Source organism: Lutjanus erythropterus, chromosome 18 (genome assembly GCF_056507025.1).
Source record: "Lutjanus erythropterus isolate fLutEry1 chromosome 18, fLutEry1.hap2, whole genome shotgun sequence".
NCBI lineage: Eukaryota > Metazoa > Chordata > Actinopteri > Lutjaniformes > Lutjanidae > Lutjanus > Lutjanus erythropterus.
This window is the reverse complement of record NC_139334.1, coordinates 21,876,036-21,894,290: the sequence shown is the minus strand read 5'-3', so window position 1 is coordinate 21,894,290 and position 18,255 is coordinate 21,876,036. Positions and strand designations below refer to the sequence as shown.

Here is an 18,255-nt window from a genome sequence, read left to right as displayed (position 1 = left end):
CCAGGGTCTGCAGGTACCCCTGTCAGTAGGATTAAGGTTAATCAATGTTTTACCTCGACAGAAAGATGTCTACTCCTTCAAATCTCATCTTAAAATTGGGAAAAATTGAATCTCTGTAAACAATTCTTTAAGGACCTAAAAAAACAGTTTCCTCAGTCAGATAATTAATATGAGAGACGGGGTCCTGCATGAACAATTTTGGGTTGGAACAGTTTCCATCATTACACATGGGAGATTTCTGTATCTCTGTTTTTGTCTCTTCTCTCCTCATCGAAGCTCAGTTGGACAGAGGTATGTATGTGCGCGCCAACGAGAATTTGGCTCGAAGCATTTAGCAAGATCAAATGTTGCTAAATCTGAAAATCTGACGACACAAATCTGATCAAACCACACTCACACCGTCCTGCTGAAGCAGCTCAGCTCAGTTTTTATTAACTCTTGATAACATGTAACATGTAATTAAATTAGTAGTTTAATTTTGCAGTAGCTTGCTGGTAGTTCAGCTACATTCATGTTTGATTCAAGTAGTTAGCTTTTTTTGCCATTGTGTGTACTTAAGTACCGAAACTACAAACATTATTTTTTATTTTTTGACATAACTTTTCTACTGTAATTGAACCTCCTTTGAACAGCTACTCTTTTTCTTTCGTATTGACTGCTGTGAATGTATGCCCAGACAATGAATTAGAAAGGTAATAATTAAGTATTGATTATTGATATTTATTAACAAATATTCAGAGAAGTAGTTGCATGCTATTGTAGAAGTTACCTGGCTAACTGAATAATCCTGCTAAGTGTAATACCCTCACAGGACAGGTTTTTGTCTGACTAATGGATATTGTACACAAAAACCAAACCATGCACTTTCCCATGATTCCCATTGTTTTGGTTTATGTAGGCTTATGACCTGTAAACAAGAGGGCACTTTTTGCAGTAAACTCAACTGAAAGGCTTTTTTTTTTTTTGCTGGCATGTGACTTTTTGTATTACATTTTGTTATAATTTCGAATTACATTTTCTATTTGATCTTCTACCGCCCCCCCACCCCTTTCTTTTTTTTTTTACAAAGTAGTTTGAACAACTTTTTCTGAGAAGTTAGTTAGTTTGAAACAGACTAGATTTCTCCCTCGGGTGTCTTTGCTATAGTTCAGCTTCTTCGAGTGTGAAGTAATTGGTAGCTTGCAAAGCTCTGCTTTCAAAGTAGCTTCCCCGGCACTGTAAATAACAATGTTTTCCCTAACTTGACCATAAATATTTAATGTTACAGAGATATTCCCGAGATTTAAACCCTGGTTGTCACAGGCTTTAATTGGGCCTAATATATGTAGGAATATATACCTGAGACAAAATAGAGGAAACTTAAACTTGAACTTAAAACTTAATGCACAATGCACAAATACACTGCAATATTTGCACATCAACCACATGAAATGAATGTTTCACTTTTATGATAGAAAGTCATATAATGAGAATGACTAAGAAACACTGACGACATCATGTTTTTTTAACCCCTTTATGTAATATACATAATTTATTAGGGACACGTGTGACTATGAAAATTTCCCTAAATACAGGTCAACTGACAGTTGTCCTTTTTTGTGATTGTTGTTGCTGTTGTTGTTCATCCTTGCTTGTTAAATATGATGTGTTGTTCAAATGATAGGGATCATAAGCTGCAGATTCAGCTTAAACCTTTTTCAGACTGCAGAAATGTATTTGTGACGTTCTCAGCTGCAGTGTTTTAAGTACCTGGCACTTTTTGTGAGAGGCTTTATATTTATCTTATGTATATGAATTTGCAGAATTACATAAACAAATTTCAGAATGAGAATGAGAATCAGAAATACTTTATTGATCCTCAAGGGGAAATTGTTAAAGTTACAGATGCTCTCATTCAAATATAGAAATATATAAGCTTAGAAAAATATGAAAATAGAAATATACGTAAGAATATGCACATTCTACTACAATATATTACAAAAACAAATAGTATAACAGAAATATATACAAATGAAAAGTATGTAAACATAAATAATAATAATAAATTCTAATTATTAAACAGAATACAGTGACGAGGTAAACAGACATAACACGTAATTTTGTACATGCACAAAGTTAAAAACTAAGCCTCACAGATGAATCGACAGGTCCAGAAGCTTTTCAGGCAGGAAACGTGGAACAATAAAGGAACAAGTCTGGGACACGAGCACCACCTGCTGGATGTTGGCTGCAGGTGCAACATATTTTGGTTGATATGAGGATGCAGATGTGAAAGAATAATTTGGGTCAGGCATGAATAGGCGACTCCAAATATATACATATAAAAAAAATGTCTTAAAATAAAATAATGTATCGCTGTGATTCATTTAGTGTTTTTCTCGTGAAATAAATAATGGAACGAGCCCATCTAAAAATCACTGCTGCAGGCTGCAAAACCATTCAGCCTCAGAGCCTGGGGTTATTTATGTAACAGAATGAAAACACATCTCGAGAAGCCTCATTCAGCTTCTCCACCACTAGATGGAGAAGTGGGACAGAAAAAAAAAAAATCAACAAATATAATGCTCCTATTCTCCTCTGGAATTGATCCCAATTTGAGGCTGCACGTACGCCGCTCCTCTGCAGCCCTGAAGCAGACAGCCTGGTTCCTTGGACGTCATATGATAAGGCTGGAGGAGAGCCAGCAGGGCCCCCGTTTGGAGAGGAGGACCCGTGCATATCTCAGTCAACGCGCGCACTCGCAGGCCAGGGCCCCCTTTATCTCCACCAGGCAGGGGAGGCGTATCCTTTTCCCCTCTCTCTCACCCACTCCCCTCCACATACCACTCTGACTGTCACCCATAATACACCAACTAGACTACAACCTGCTTCAGACGACGCCCTATCGCCCATGAGACTCCCACCGTCGTGCGTCTTTTTCGCTCCGGAGGAAACCAGCGGGCTCTTCTTGTTGTTATTGTCGGGCTGTGCGCTCAGGCTGCCCACGGCATCACCTCAGCAATAACAGAAGGGGTGCCAGCCACAAGAAGAAGAAGAGGAGGAGGAGGAGGAGGAGGAGAGGAGGAGAGGAAGGGGTGTTCAGAGTGTTAAATTGACGCTCAGAAATAAACAAGGAGACACCCTGTGTTGGAAGACGTCCGCGGCGGGAAGCGACAGGGATCTGCAACTGAGTAAGTCGTGATTTTAGGCTGCGGTGTGCGGTTGTGTTTTCCTGAAGCTGACCTGTTTTTTTTTTTTTGGTGATTTGTCCAGCGGCTGGTTGTGCAGCGGCGCAATATTTAAGCTTCCAGCCCCGGCAGCATCCTCTGGCTCGGACAGGAGGGATGACAGAGCGGGACAGAGGGATGGAAGCAAGGAAAAATTGGAAAAATAAGAAAAAAAAATGGCGTTAAATATCTGTAATAGTGAGATTCCTTAATGTAAACACGGTCGTTGAATTAATTATGTTACAACTAGTAGGCTAATCAGGAGGCGCGCAGCATCCTTCATGCAAATCCTAAATGACAAGCTCACAGATGGTGAATAACAGAATAAAAACGCGTTGTAATATGATGTCAACATCCTTTATTAGGTGCCCAGAGGCCTGTTTTACTGTACTCTACTTTCAAGCCATGACACAGGCAGGCAGACAGGTGTAACGGACGACATGTTTACGCCTTTGATGGTCCATCATGTACCATCGATCTGCTTTGCGAGCACAGTGTCTCAGTGTCTCTTAATTTTTTTTTTTTTTTACCTCGACGGTGAATTTCCAGTGGCGCCATGCAGCCGTGCATGGTCGTCACCGCCTGCATGTGTGAGAGATGCTGACTGGCTACAGGCTGTGGAGGAGAGAGGAGAGGAGAGAGGAGAGTAACAGGGTATTCTGTGGTGTGTTGTGATGTGAGCAGCCTGCTGCTCCAACATGGCGCGCATGAGCTGCTGAAAAACCTTGGCCATTACATACTCCTGTCTGGAATTTACACTGACTGTGGACTGGACCAGGCAGCTTTGGTTCAGGAGACTTGTGCATCTCTAGCTGCTTGTGCCCGGTTGCATAAACCACCTTAAGTTTCAAACTTATGGGGTTCACACGGCTCGTCTCTTTGCTTAAAGTGTTTAAAACAAGGGTTTCTGTCATAATACAGCACATGTGTGCTTCATCACACTTATATTGCTGACAAAAAACTATTACCATGTTTACGCTCAATCACATCATTCTTTAGCGCTATAATATGTAACATTTAAGCATTGAAATGTCAAAAATCACCAGACATATGTTTTCTTAAGTTGTGTACTTACTCAAATGTTTCCAACAATGTTCAAACGCAGAGAAATACGTAACAGCATGTTTGCTGCTAGTTCCTGCTAGCTAGTTGTGACAATTTCCAGTGCCTGGCTGGATAAACCACCTTAAATTTCTGACTTAACTTTGCACAATATTTCCCTAACAAAGGAGTTCACTTAAAAGCTTTGTATAAAGTCTCACATGTATACTTAAGTTACCATGGTTATGCTTCATTTACCTCATTCTCTACTGGTACTAGCCTGCATCCACAATCACATACGATGTACACACACCATACCCAAAATGTGTATTATTGTTCAAAACACTTTTAATAATATAAATTAACAGTAATATGTATCTTTTTGGATGCACTGTTCAGCGCATATCATGTCACCTCCTGAAAGCCTCATTGCTAATGATGAAATAAGTTAAAAAATATATTACGCCCTTGCAAAGTGAAACCTTACTTACATTTAAATGGAAGCATCAATAACGTTACACTAGAGTTGCCTTGGTGGAATTGTTTACTTGCATTATTCCAAACACAGAGAAATCTGTAATATATTCAAAGTAGCGGTGCATTTCCTGCTAGCAACACATGGAAAACATGGTATACTGCACTCCATGACACAACTACTTCACTTAAGTACGAGGCAGGCCCTCTAATATCTTTTCCAAACCTTACTCAAGTAGTTTTGGTGCCTAAAGCTACACAATGCAAGGGCTGTATCATGCGGTAACCGTGTCTTGCAGCAACTGTGAGTCCCAAGTAGACCTACTTTAATACGTTAATAAGTCGTCAAGAAATGAGAATGTCATCCATCCTCAAAGAATATGGAAAGAGCAACCACATAATTCAAAGCAAATGTAACCAAGTAGCCATAACAATTACTGTGAAACAAAACATAGATGAAGTATTGAAGAAATATAAAAAGTATTATTGCAACACCAAGTAATGAGTTTTCAGTAAAACTGCATAGCTAATGTTATTATACCAGACAGAGTTCTGTTAACTTTTCGCTATAGCTAGCTACAAATTCTCCAGTGCTAGCATCGGTTCTAACTGTCCAGTGAGTTTCCCCTGTCCTGAAAAACATCTCTTGGTATCCCCTCCTCCTTTTCAATGACCGTAAAAAATTTTTGCAACAGATTTTTCCTCTTTTGGTGAAATTTTAAGGGAGACCTGAGCCTCAGTGGTTTTATGCATCATGGCGCTGAGATTTGGCTCAAATTGAGCTGAGGTTGTCACTGGTGGTAGAGTCTGGCTCCTGTCATGTCAGAGTATCACGTAGGCTTGTGTGTGTGCTCTCCTATCTGTGTCTATTCCTGTCTCTGAATAGAACAGTATCAATTGGACCGACTCCTAATTTTACTCTGTTTTTGTTGTTATGTTTGATCGCAGCAGGTATCGGCACAACCAGACAAAGAGTGTTTTTGTTTGGTCTTGTGTCCATTGTTTCTCTCCTGGGTTTCTGCCCTGTGTGAACCGACACGACTCTTGCGGACAACATCTTTGTTGACAAAACCACCAAGAATTTCACGATGATAGCGTAGATAGACTCGATAAACATAACACGCCTGTTGAATTTCTGAGAACTCTCGAGTGATTCCTCGAAGTAGAGACAGGCAGGACATCAATTCTTTGTTTTATACGTCCAAATAGCAGCAGTGACACCTGTTTGATTCCTGGAAATGCTGGGAAAAAGCTGCAGCAAGAGTGACTGACTCTACTTCTACGATAGATTCTCCTGAGGTGACAGATAAGGTGTGAATGTTAGAGGCTGATAGTGAAAAAAGGAGCCAAAAATGACTTGATTTACACTTGGAGCATGTTTACAAGGTCAAGACAAGTTCAAAGAAAGATGTGTTTTAGTGTAACGATTAGCTAGAAAAGTTTTGGGCTCTTGTCGCCATGTTCTGTACTGTGTCACAGCTGCACTTAAATTTTAGAAATATTGCACAAAACAAAACAAAAAGTTAGGACCACGTTTCTGATCGAGTCATCAAATAAAAGTGTATGACACTTTTTTTTTCAGGAAACAGCCTAGAAAAAAATATACTGTGTTTTAATGTCCTGTGGTTCACAAATGTCTAATTTTAGTCCATAGGCTAAAAACAGAATTTCCATGAATTGGTATATATATATATATAGATATAGATAGAGATATTAGTAGTGGTAGTGGAATCTAATGGTCCAAATCCCAGACTCTTCATTTACTGTCATAAATGACGAAAGAAAAGTAGCAAATCCTTATATTTAAGACACTTGAACCAGAAAATTGTTTACATTTTTTGCTTGAAAATGACTGAAATGATTAATCGGTTATCAAAATAGTTCACAACAATTTTTTTTTTTTCTTTTTATGATTGACTCCTTGACTCGATTGATTAATCCATGACTTGTTGAAACTCTCATGTAAATATGAGTGTTGGTGTTGAAAAGAAGCAAAAGTGACTTGATTTCAAGGTCATGAAAAGTGCAGGGGATGATGTGTTTTGCTGAAACTCTTTGGTAGAAAAGTTTTCAGCACTGGCAACAGTTTGGGCTCTTTGTTGTCATTTTCTGCACTGTGTCACAGCTTTACTTAAATAAAACTCTTTATGATTCCCTCTTTTTCAGGAAATGTAGGCAAAAGAACGACAGTAAAGAAAAAATCTCGGTGCTCTGGTTTCTTATGGATCACAGCCTCTACATTAGTCTTCATTGTCCAGAGGAAATTTGCCTTTGTTTGACAATTACAAAATACAGAATGACACGTAATGAAGATATCTGATAATTCATAAATGAAAGCATCAAATTAATAATTGTAATTTTCATATATATGTATATTTTGAGAAATAATCATTATTAATATTAATATAATGACTAAGCTGGCAAAGACAAATAACAGAACAGCTAGAACAGTCTGGTAAGTTCAGAAAATTACATCACTTTATTGGCATAAAGCCATTGAAACCAGGAAAATACAACATTTATCCCATATAACTATCAAAAATATAAGATGATGTCTAGTCTTATATCAAAATAACAATATAATATCGCTATATTGCCCAGCCTGAGTACAAACACAAAAACAAATTACAATATCAGCAGCACATCTCTGCCCACTGTTTGTTGTCTGTTCTGTCATTTTATTGTATGAGCGAGACATGTTAAGTCCACGTTAGGCCCCAGCCTGGCTGTGTGTGAGCTGAGGGTCTATATCCGGTCGGCTGCTCTGTGTTGTGTCAGCGACTCGCAGTAGAGCTGACAGCACTTGTCTTGTCCAGCCAATCATCATGTGGCTTTATGACTCTGGACAGGCACATTTCTGTGTGAGTCCTTTGTGTGCTTATATGTCTGTGTATGTGCAGCTTTGTTGGTGCATTTAAGTCTGTCTTTGCATGTATTTGAGACAAAAAAAAAAAGAAAAAAGATGGATGGTGTGTGTGTTTGTGTGTGTGTTGATGGCTGGCTGTCTCCTGGCCTGGCCTGGCTGGTGGGCACTGGGATGGATCTGCTTTCACCAGTTTAGATAGGGGAAATGGGCTGGTAACCAGGAGGTCATCCATCCTAATCAAGGACTGTCAGTGAAAAATGAGGTGAAATGTGAATGAGTGGCACTTTTTTTTTTTACCACCAACAACAGTCAAAGTGCCCTTTGGTAAGCTCTCAAGCCCCGATCGCTCTGAGAAATATCCTCATTGAGCAGGACTGTGAGAAAACTGGTCATATCAAGCTGCTCTTTGAAGTGAAAGACAAAAAAAGCACAGTCACTAACTGCTCTGATAAACACAGCTTAAATAGGCGAAGGACATCCAAGTGTCAACACAGTGTTGTTGCTGATATTAATGCAAAAAAGTGGCCCAGCTGCACATCATTAAAATGGCTTTATATTTATATTGATTATTGATCACATTAGTTGTTGCTGCTTGTAGTGACAAACCCAAAGAAAAATTTTCGATACCAGTATCTATCAATGCCTTGGCTGTGATGGCGGTTCTTGAAATAAACTTTTTTGCAATAACAAAGCAATTTTAGCAAAAAGTTTCAAAATTTCATTGCATATTTCAGCACAAGTACTCACTTGAAGCCGTTCAAAGACCTGGCAGCAGCTGGAGAAACAGTTTTTACATTGCACACTTTACTCAACCTGAATAATTGGACTAAAATTAAGAAACTATTGGAATATTCTGCAGAGTATTGGCCCATATAAAAAGTATAAATAAGACAAAGACAAAGACTTTTGTCGATACTCAAAAGTACAGAAGCAATTCGGTCGTACCATGAAAGTATCAGAAGTTCAGTAGCCATCTCTAATGCTACCTGCCAGTGTTGTAGTCAAGATCACCTTTGACAGGACAAGACCAAGACTTTGAGGGGTTGAGACCAGGTTAAGATCAAGACAAAGACAAATTTATGTCAGAGCCAAATTTGATGTATTATAACTTTATATACATTAGTAACATACATACATGGCTTATATCATTATTGTTTATCATAAGTAAAAACACAACTTTACTAACACTTAGCTTACCTTTCTTTATGCTTCCTTTCTAAGTGCAGACAGAAATTTTCTTTCTACAATTTCTCCTACTGTCTCGCACGTTCACATTCCCTTTTAGGAGTTGGTGGAGACCAAAACAGAGCTAAAAGAAAACTGACTTGAATTCTACAGGTCTTCAAATTCCAAATAAATGGAAAAACTTGCTCTGTATCTGCCGGTTTTGCACTCAAGCAACTGTAGGCTAACAAATTATCTGATCCGCTTAAAGCTGTCCATGTCAGTGGTGTCTTTACAACTTGTTTCCACTGCCCCCAAGCAGCCAAATAAAGTTTATTTTTGGCGCTATCAGGCAAAAGTTCCATAATAAGCTTTCAGCATAACGTAATTCAAGCGGTCTGAGAGAGAAACTAGACTTCTGCTCCTCCTCTCTGATCTGTTTTCAGGCTTTAAAAAACCTAGCCCATGATGGGAGACTTTGGCCAAATGCAGATGGTTAAGGCAGTTGATTTTTGAGTTTTATTCCCAAACACAAGTATTTGACAACCTGGGAATGAGATCTTCAATGCAGGTTTAATGAAAATGCCAGGGGGCTAGAGGGTAACTTCTAAAAGTGACAGCAAATCTATTAATTTCTACGTATCACTACCACTGCTTCTGTGTGGTTGCAGTTTGTCGGTATCTCGGTGGCAGAAGTGGCTGGTACAACATCATTACCAGAGGACAGCAGGCCTCTCACGGGTTCATATCCTGCCCCGAGTGAGTTGCCCCGGAGTGATGGATATAACTAATTACCCCCGCTGACCTTGCTGTCGTTAAGAAACCATTTATGCTGTGGTTATAAAATCACATCAGAATGCCAGTCGAGGAGAATGAATGTCATGCATTACAGAGAGCCTCACAGTCACTGTTCTGTGCTGAAAGATTGTATTGTAGGGTAAAAGAGGAAGTGGAAGTGAAGGCTTGCTCAGCAGACTGATAAGGAGTAACATCTGGGCAGATAGTAGAGATATTATTTGATAATGTGATGCAGCCCACCTTGCCCTTTCTGTCTCTGTTTTTCTTATCCTTTCTATTAATCCTCTTTTCCTCCTGGATAGTCACTTTTTCTCAGCTTTTTTTTTCTCCACGCTTTCTCTCATTACAAACCCCCCTCCGTGCTGCTTTGTCATGACAGATAAGGCGAGAGAGGATTTGTTTTTTTCGCTCTTTTCCCAGCAGATAGTCTTGTCTTCTGATAAACTGTCATTTTTAGCCTCTAAGTCATTTTAATCTCACACGGAAAATGTGCTCAGCGGTATGAGCCTGTGCGCGCGTCATGCACTGCTCCCGAAACACGTGTGCACCCACGCGCTCATATGACGATCACCAGTGTTGTTGCAAAGATAATATCAAAGGCACTATTGATAAGCAGCGGAGAGGCATCATCCATCTTTTTGCACTGGAGATAACCTGAACCCAGCACCACACACACACACATTTACACACATCTACATCTGGTTTAAGGGGAAGGAGGAGGATGAATATGAGGTCTTGTCCCCTTGGAAATAAAACATAGTTTGTTCAGTCTCTTCTGGGATTATATAAGTGTGATACTGGACAAACATACTTAGCATAACCAATTCCAGAGCCTCTTGAGAGCCTTAAGTGAGGATTGGGATGTTGCCATAAGGGAAGGCACCTATTTGGCCTAATGGTTCCTGTGTTAGTGTTGAGAGGCTGCTCCAATAATGCAAATCCATAGGCTTCCTATATCCGGATATATAGAGTCTGCTGATTGACCAGAGAGCACACCAGGACACAGGGGACTTCTATAGAAATTGACTGTCTGAAAACATAAAAGCAGTGCTGTCAGCAGGTTGTGTTGATGCTAATGATGGTACATTATTTTTTACAAAGAGATGAAGACTGAACAAGTCAATAAGTAGAACCGCCAACCTATTTTCTTACCCCAATGCAACTCTGTTCACTTCTTGCAATGTTTTTATGCCTTAAGGGGGAAATTCTGTACTTTTTGACCTTCGATCTGCAACGATTAAACGATCAAACGGATATTAGTTGCAGACTATTTTGTTATTAATTTGTTTTAGTCATTTTCAAGCAAAAATATTTAACGTTTTCCGTTTCCAGCTTCTTAAATGTAAGGATTTTCGTCTTCTTTGTCAATTATGAAGAAAGTACAAGAAGAGTCTTTGGGTTTTTGACTGTTGGTTGGGCAAAAAAAATAGTTTAAAGGCGTCATTAGGGCTCCGGGAAATTGTGATGGACATTTTATAGACTAAACAGTTAACTGTGAAAATAACTAACTAATCAGACAAATCGCTAATAAAAATAAAGGTTAGTTGCAGCTCTACTCAACCTGGACCCTGTTTTCCCATGTTTTATTTTGAAATTGGTCTAGTATAAGGGGAAAGCGCTACAGCTGATGAAAGCCAAACCAAGTTACAGTGTAATCCCTCTGAGCTTTTAATCAAAGTATAGCTGTATCCAATAAAAGTGCTTGTTTTGCCATTGACAGGTTCAGATTGTTATTTTAAGTGTCTGACAACATTATGGAGAGAATCGCTTCAGAGATGGACCTTTTTTTTAAAGGCATAATATGCAACATTTTTCCCAAAAAACAATGCATAGACTCAGAAACATAATCCATGTCTGTCATCACTTACGACCCACGAGACGTGTGTGGTGGCGTCTGTATCTGCAGAGAACCTGCTCCTTATTTTGCTGTGCTCAGGACGCTTTACCAACCCAAAACATGAACAAAACAATAAACTATCTATCTGGGTTCATCTCTTGCCTATGATCCTGCGTGTCATTCCCTCTCTCACGCTCCCTCCTTTCCTGTCATATCTTCAGCTGTTCTATAACATTAAAGGCATAAAAAGCCAGTCAGTGGCAAGAACAAGCACTTTAAGTGGACTTTCTTTGATAGTTCCCCATGTGGATTACATTGAAGCTCAGTTTCACTTCTGCTGCCTGCAACGATCTCCGTCAAAAATAGACCAACTTTAACAACCTTTGTCCCCGTTAGTCACTTTCGTACAAAACATGGGACAATAGGGTCCAAGTTGAAAAATACTTCAGCTAACACTTAATAGTTAGAGGCACAAATAGACATTTCTAACATTTTTGTGGAACATTTTTGTAATCTTACCAACAATCAGATGATTGATTACTAATGTGCTATTCAGGGGTCAGGACATTGTGTATTCAACCAAGATGTTTTATTGCAGTGCCTACCTACATTCAAATGAAAGCACATGAGAACACTCATACAAAGGACACATTGTAAAAATCCAGTTGCTCAAGTGAAGCAGCAGCAGAGAGAGTGACCCTGTTTCTGGAGCACCCAGATTCCCAGCTGTAGAACTGCTGTTTTGTTGCAAAAACCAAGTGACAACCCCAACTTTAAAGTGCCTTACCATGAAGTTCCTCTCATGGCTGGATGCTGAGTCCAAAATTCTCTTTGTTCTAAGGTGTTGAGTCATGTTTTGTGGTAGGGCTACAGCTCACCATTGTTTTCATCATCAGTTAATCCACAGATTTAATTGTTTTGTCTAATAAATGTCAGAAAAAAGTGAAATTGTCATTTCAAACAGCTGAAGGTGACTTAAGGGTTAAGGTCGCAGATTTCTTCATCATTTTACAGTAGAGGCCAGCCAAGTTTATTTATACAGGACTATTCAGACACTAGGCAATTGAGCCCTCACTAAGCTCCGCCCTCCTTAGTTACTGTTGGTACACCTGTCAAGCTTTACATTCTTGCACTGTATTTATGCAGTTTACAGTGATAACAGTGGCAGAAACCGGCAGTAATTGTTGAAACACTTGGTCTTAGATTTTACAGAGAACTAAACAAAAGCAGCTTCTCATTTCTAGCTGACGACTGTGGATTTTGTGGGCTCAAACGATGACTCTCGCTAGCAGATTTCATAGGTGATCTCTAGCTGACTTTTTAATGTTTTATCTGTCAGATTTTAAAACGAGAAGCCTGTAAAAGGTTCTGAAATGCGTTATTTAATGGCTGTGTGACGTGATATAACATTAATGCTAAAAGACTGAGACGGACGGCGAGGACATACGGTCATTAATGTGGGAAAAGGAAGAGCAGAAGACACCGCCGTCCAAACTAATGAGACACATACTGTCACTCCTGTTAGAGCCCCCTGCACACAGCTTCAACCTGTAGAGAAATGCAAAGCTTGACAGGCCTGCGATGCCTAGTTGCTAATCTATTATATAGACACTTGCTGTCCAGAAGAGGTGCTTAGTGAAGGGTCAATTCAAAGTGCTTTACAGGGCCATACAGAAATTATTTTAAAAAGGAATTTTAAGAAGGGACAGTCAAAAAGGACATTAAATAATTTAATACACATTTAAAATCCAATAAGAACAAAAATATGAAAGTTGTGTATCTAAATTTCGGAAAACTGCAGTAAACGACATTTGTTTAAGCCCTGATTGAAATGAGCTGACAGTTTCAGCAGACCACAGGCATTTAGTTTGTTTCACAGGTGGGAGCATGCTTTTAAAAGCTGCTTTTTTGGCTTGGTTTTGAAAACTGAGTAAACCTGTTCCAGTTGACCTGAGGGGTCGGGATGTTTCATAACATACAAGTAAATCAGAGATGTATTTAGTCGTGATACCATTTAGTGCTTTATAGATAAGTAATAGGATTTTAAAATCTATCCCTTGAGACACAGCAGGCCAGTCCAGTGATCTCAGGACCAGTGTGGGGTTGTATAACCTGGTTGTATAACGTGATTAAGTTGTAGTCCGGTTTTGCTACTCACACACAAAAATCGTATGGAATAAGTAAGTGAGAAATAAAAATAAGAACTAACTACTTTTACACAAATAAGTGCTGAGGATGATCACAGCCTGAGGGAAGCATGTATGGCAGCATATACTCCTGTAATCTCTTGCCAGACAGTAGCAGGGTGAACGGGCTGTGGCTGGGGTATTGTTTTTTAGCCTCTCATTGATTATATCAGTGAGGTGATGATGACATGACAATGATGAAATTATGTGTTCACTTTTTTTTTTTCAAGTAACTGTCTAAAACCCTAAAGCCTAAAATGTTTTCCAGTTTACCATCATTTTGCCACTAAAAGCAAATCCCCACATTAGCTGGAACCAGTGAATATTTGCCATTTTTGCATGAGAGATAAAACGACTAATCGATCATCAAAATAGTTGGCAATTAATGTTCTGTCAGTTGTTGCAACCCCACAGTGTAGGATGGCCAGCATATGTGTCACACTTGATTGCACTGTTCTCTATTTGCTTTTGAATGTGGCTTTTTTTTACATTACTGAACAAGCAGCTGCTTTACACCAAAATTAGCACATATATGCAGGTTTTGTAAGTGAGAGAGGTGAGTAACACCACTAAAAATAGGCGATTGACTCCTCTCTCATCGCCAGCAGGTGTGTTCGCCTTTCTGTTTTTTCCTGGTGTGTAAAAACATCGATTTAAAGATCAATTTTGTGACATATACAATCATACAAAGTACAATTATACAGTCAGATTGGTCAGGAGTACTGACAGGAGAATTTACCTAACATACGTGTTTTTTGTGTCATGTTCAATGCCATGTTTCCATCACTGCCAATCAGAGCTGGAGCCGATAAATACCCATGACATCGAAGACACTGCTGCGTACATGTGTTTCCACCGTCTACAAGCTGAACCTGTGTTCCGACCTCTGTGCAGCGGCTGCAATCAAAACACACGATCGATAAAGTGTCACAGGAGCCGTGGGCTCAGCATGCGTTCCCCGGATGTAGAAAAATTAACAAGCAAGGACCACGACCCTACAGATTTCCAGTGAAAAGGTTTGGTGTTGTGGAAGTAATGAAGGTCGAGTTTGGTCAAGTGAGGAAAAGGCGAGTCGATGAGGAAGAGTCCAGGGAGAGGAGATGCAGGGTGGTGATGTCATCTCAGCGCAGTGGTTTTGAGGAGACATAGGAGGCAGGACACGAAAAGGAGTTCTGGAAGGCATGTGAAAACTTTATACTGCTTATTGAATTGTCGGACGTGGCCTTGACACCTTACTGACATCAGATTTAGGAGGGATGTGTCCTATAATTATCGTAACTTTTCAAAAAACGAGAAATCTGACAATGACATCCAGTTTACACAGTGACTGCTGAAGTGTGCAGAGGTTAGAAAGTTGACGCTCTTCAGGCACAAAAACTTAGGTAGATGAATTCAGTAGTATGTGAGATTAGCTGCGGACAGTAGGTCCAGCCACCTTGGTCACACACACACCAAAATAACCCTAACAATATCACTGATCTTAGCTTTGACTCAGACTGCAAACCTTTAGAGTTGTGTACAAGAGCTGTGTACAGGGAAGGTCTTTTTATTGCTTAATATTTTATTGCTTTTCCAATACAGAAAGGTCACATACACGCAAAACAAAAGAGGATAAAAAACAAACAAAAAAACAACAACAAGAGGAATCTGGATTGACCTGTTGCTATAATTTGTTCCAGTGACATAATCAGTGTTTCAGTCTTTATGCTATCATCGACGAATAAACATCGTCCATTTCTCCCATTTCTTCCCACATTTTTCCTCTTGAGCTTTTATCCCACGAGTCAGGTGATCCATAACATATATTTCAATGACTATTTTCAGCCATTCATCTTGTGCCGGTGGTTCTGACTTGTACCATCTCTTCGTGATGGCTTTCATACAAGCCGCTAACAAGATTTTCAGCAAATATCCGTCTACTCTGAACACAGTATTTCCTGTCATATTGCCACAGTACAGCACTATACATGACCAGGGTATATCATAGCCCAGAATAACCAAATGGACATTTTCCCAAGGGCAGGGAAGGTCTCATAAAAGAAACACTTTGTATAAATAGTGTATTTTGAGTGGTTTAGGAGCCATTGTGTTTGGTACTAGGAATTACAGCAAATGTCAAGATATTTCAGGCTCTGTTTCTTTATTCAACCTAGTTAACCTTTTTAATTGGCATTAAGGTACTTTGTATTGACTTCATGGAGATACAATCTATATCATGACATGGGTTAGTATTCAATTAATAATACTATAAGCAAGGTAATATATTAGTATTTTTTGTCAATTTTTAGGAGAACTGTTATAGTTATAAAGAACAGGGTTTCTGCACATCCTCAACACTTTGAAGTTCCAATTATCTGAATTTTAGGATTATGTGGAAAATGCGTTTTGGGGAAAGAATTGTATATATGTAGCAACTACAAAACAAAACCAGTATTGACCCAATGAACATGAAAACTGTGCATGTGCTTTTTTCCCAGTTGTGATGTTAACTTTTAACTTTTTGAAAACTGCAGAAACTGTGCAAGAACACTCCACCGTATGCATAAAAGTTTAATTTTTGTATGCAATCAGAGCTGTGAAGATAGATAACAACAGAAAATGAAATACTGCCATGAATATTTGCACGATATGACAATACAGTGTTTTTGAGAATTGATACAGTATCACAAAACAAAATATTGCCATACTCAAGCGTATCGATATTTTCTTACACCCCTACTGACTCTCACTCCTTTCTGACCCTCTCATTCCACCCCACGTGTCCTGGTCTGTGTTTGCTTTGTCGTTTGTCCTCTTAGCGTGGATGTTACACAGTATTTCACTCTCTTCTGTGCTAACAGAGCTGTTATTTATGGCTGACCTCTGGAGGGGAAAGGAGTTTTACCCCCTGACCCCTGCAATACTAACATGTGACCTCAGCGGACTTCCCTCCTTCGTTTTTATTGGCACCGCCGTGTTTATGTTTGGCAGAATGTGTGTTGTGCCTCAGATAGAAGGATGCAGAGCTGCGTGTGTGAGGTGGTGGAGAATTCGTGCCGGCCAGGGACGAGTCTGTGTTTGAGTGTGTGTGTTTGAGTGTGTGTGTGGCCGAGGCAGAGAGGCAGGGAGGAGTATTGTTGTCCCTGTGCTCTCTTGGCCTGGAGGAAGGAAGCCATGGAAGTGGGGAGTAGAGAGAAGGAGAAAGAAGTGCCACTCCAACACAGCGAGTGTGAAGGGGATTTGAGATTAGTTTCCTCTTCCAGACTCTCTCTCAGCTTTCTAATGCAGGTTCTGGGTCATTAAGTCCAAGAGTCATTTTCACAGTCATCATTCTTTCAGAAGAGGAAACATTTTGTGTGCCAGACAGTGTTATTCTGTGTGTATGTGTTGGTGTGTGTGTCCACACACTCGTTTTTATTCAAGAATGGCCAGAAACGCCTGTCTTGATTGCATCTGGGATCTTCCCGGATTTTAAGATTAAGTAAATAGTAAGTAATTAGTAATTTAATGCATCCTTAACCTCTGTTTTCTCTTTATTGCCTCTTTGTTTCATCTAATTTTAGTTATTTTGTGTGTGTGTGTGTGTGCTTGTGAGTTTCATTATGGCTGCACATTAGCCGTTAAAAGGTTCTTGTTGTTATGAAGTAACACCTGAGTGAGCACATTTCTCATTCACAAGGAAGAAGGGCTCTGTCGGTATGTATAACTGGAACCATCAGAGGCTGTCTCAAGGTAATTTGTTTTAACTTGTAACATGACGTGAATAGTACAAAATTAGAATGAGTCTCTCGGTGGCTTTCATTTTTTTTGTGTGTGTGGCTACCCTCGCCTCTGCTTGTTTGGCTTGGAAACACACATAGTGCCTTTCTGTTCTCTGATTGGTTTTCTAAAATTGGCCTACAAGATGAAGATGTATTTCAGAGGGATGTGCACGACTAGTCGACTAAAAGTTGCCACCAGAAATACAAGTCGGTTAAACCAAGTAAAGGCTCATTTATGCTCCCGAAGAAGAAGAAGAGTCAAAGGTTTCTGTCAGCTACAAACATGGCGACAGTGTAGGAGTTGAGGAGGTTGTAATAATGTACCTCTTAAGGAGGAGGCAGAAGCAGGGGCAGGTGGTGTTGGTCTGTATGAGGCATTATATACTTTTGTGACGTGTGGACGGAGGATTCTTTCACTACCTACTTGACGAAAAATGTCATTAAGGCTCTTTAAAACTTAATCACCGTGTCCTGTGGTCGTGTCTCGCTTGAATTATCGGCTACGCTGCGACACTGCCCTGACTGTCGGTGGTAGTGCTCCAATTTTGTCCATAACCATAAGCTTTCAGAAAACCTGCAGTACAGACAAGGAAAATATAGAATATTATAAGACTTATCCTTTAAAAAGTCTGCTTATAATGCTAATTTTCCTTGTGAAAATTCTGATATCTTTTTCATTTTTTGTTATTGTCATTCTTTTTCATCAAGCCGAGGTAAATCTCATATGGTTGCAATGCTGTAGGTGTTAGACCCGCTCAGGCATTATTGTGCATTGAAGTGTTTACTATCTGTAATGAAGCACAGATGCTATAAAAACAAGCTTTAAAAACAATCTGTGCATCTGAGTACGTGTGAGCGTGGGAGGCAGGATCAGAATCAGTGTCGCGGTGTCCAGTTTCAGGTTGTTGTGGTGTTTGTTTTAAGATAATCCTAGATTAGTGGT

The 18,255-nt window shown here is 39.6% G+C and overlaps 1 protein-coding gene across 1 annotated transcript in view; it reads left to right on the top strand.

The window, feature by feature from the left end:
* Positions 1-2,779: 2,779 nt before the first annotated feature.
* The window catches only part of palm1b (paralemmin 1b), a 36,467-nt gene continuing 20,991 nt past the window's right edge, over positions 2,780-18,255 (top strand). The window contains exon 1 of the mRNA XM_084742025.1: positions 2,780-3,170. The gene's annotated coding sequence lies outside the window, so the exon portion shown is untranslated. The remainder of the gene's footprint in view (positions 3,171-18,255) is intronic.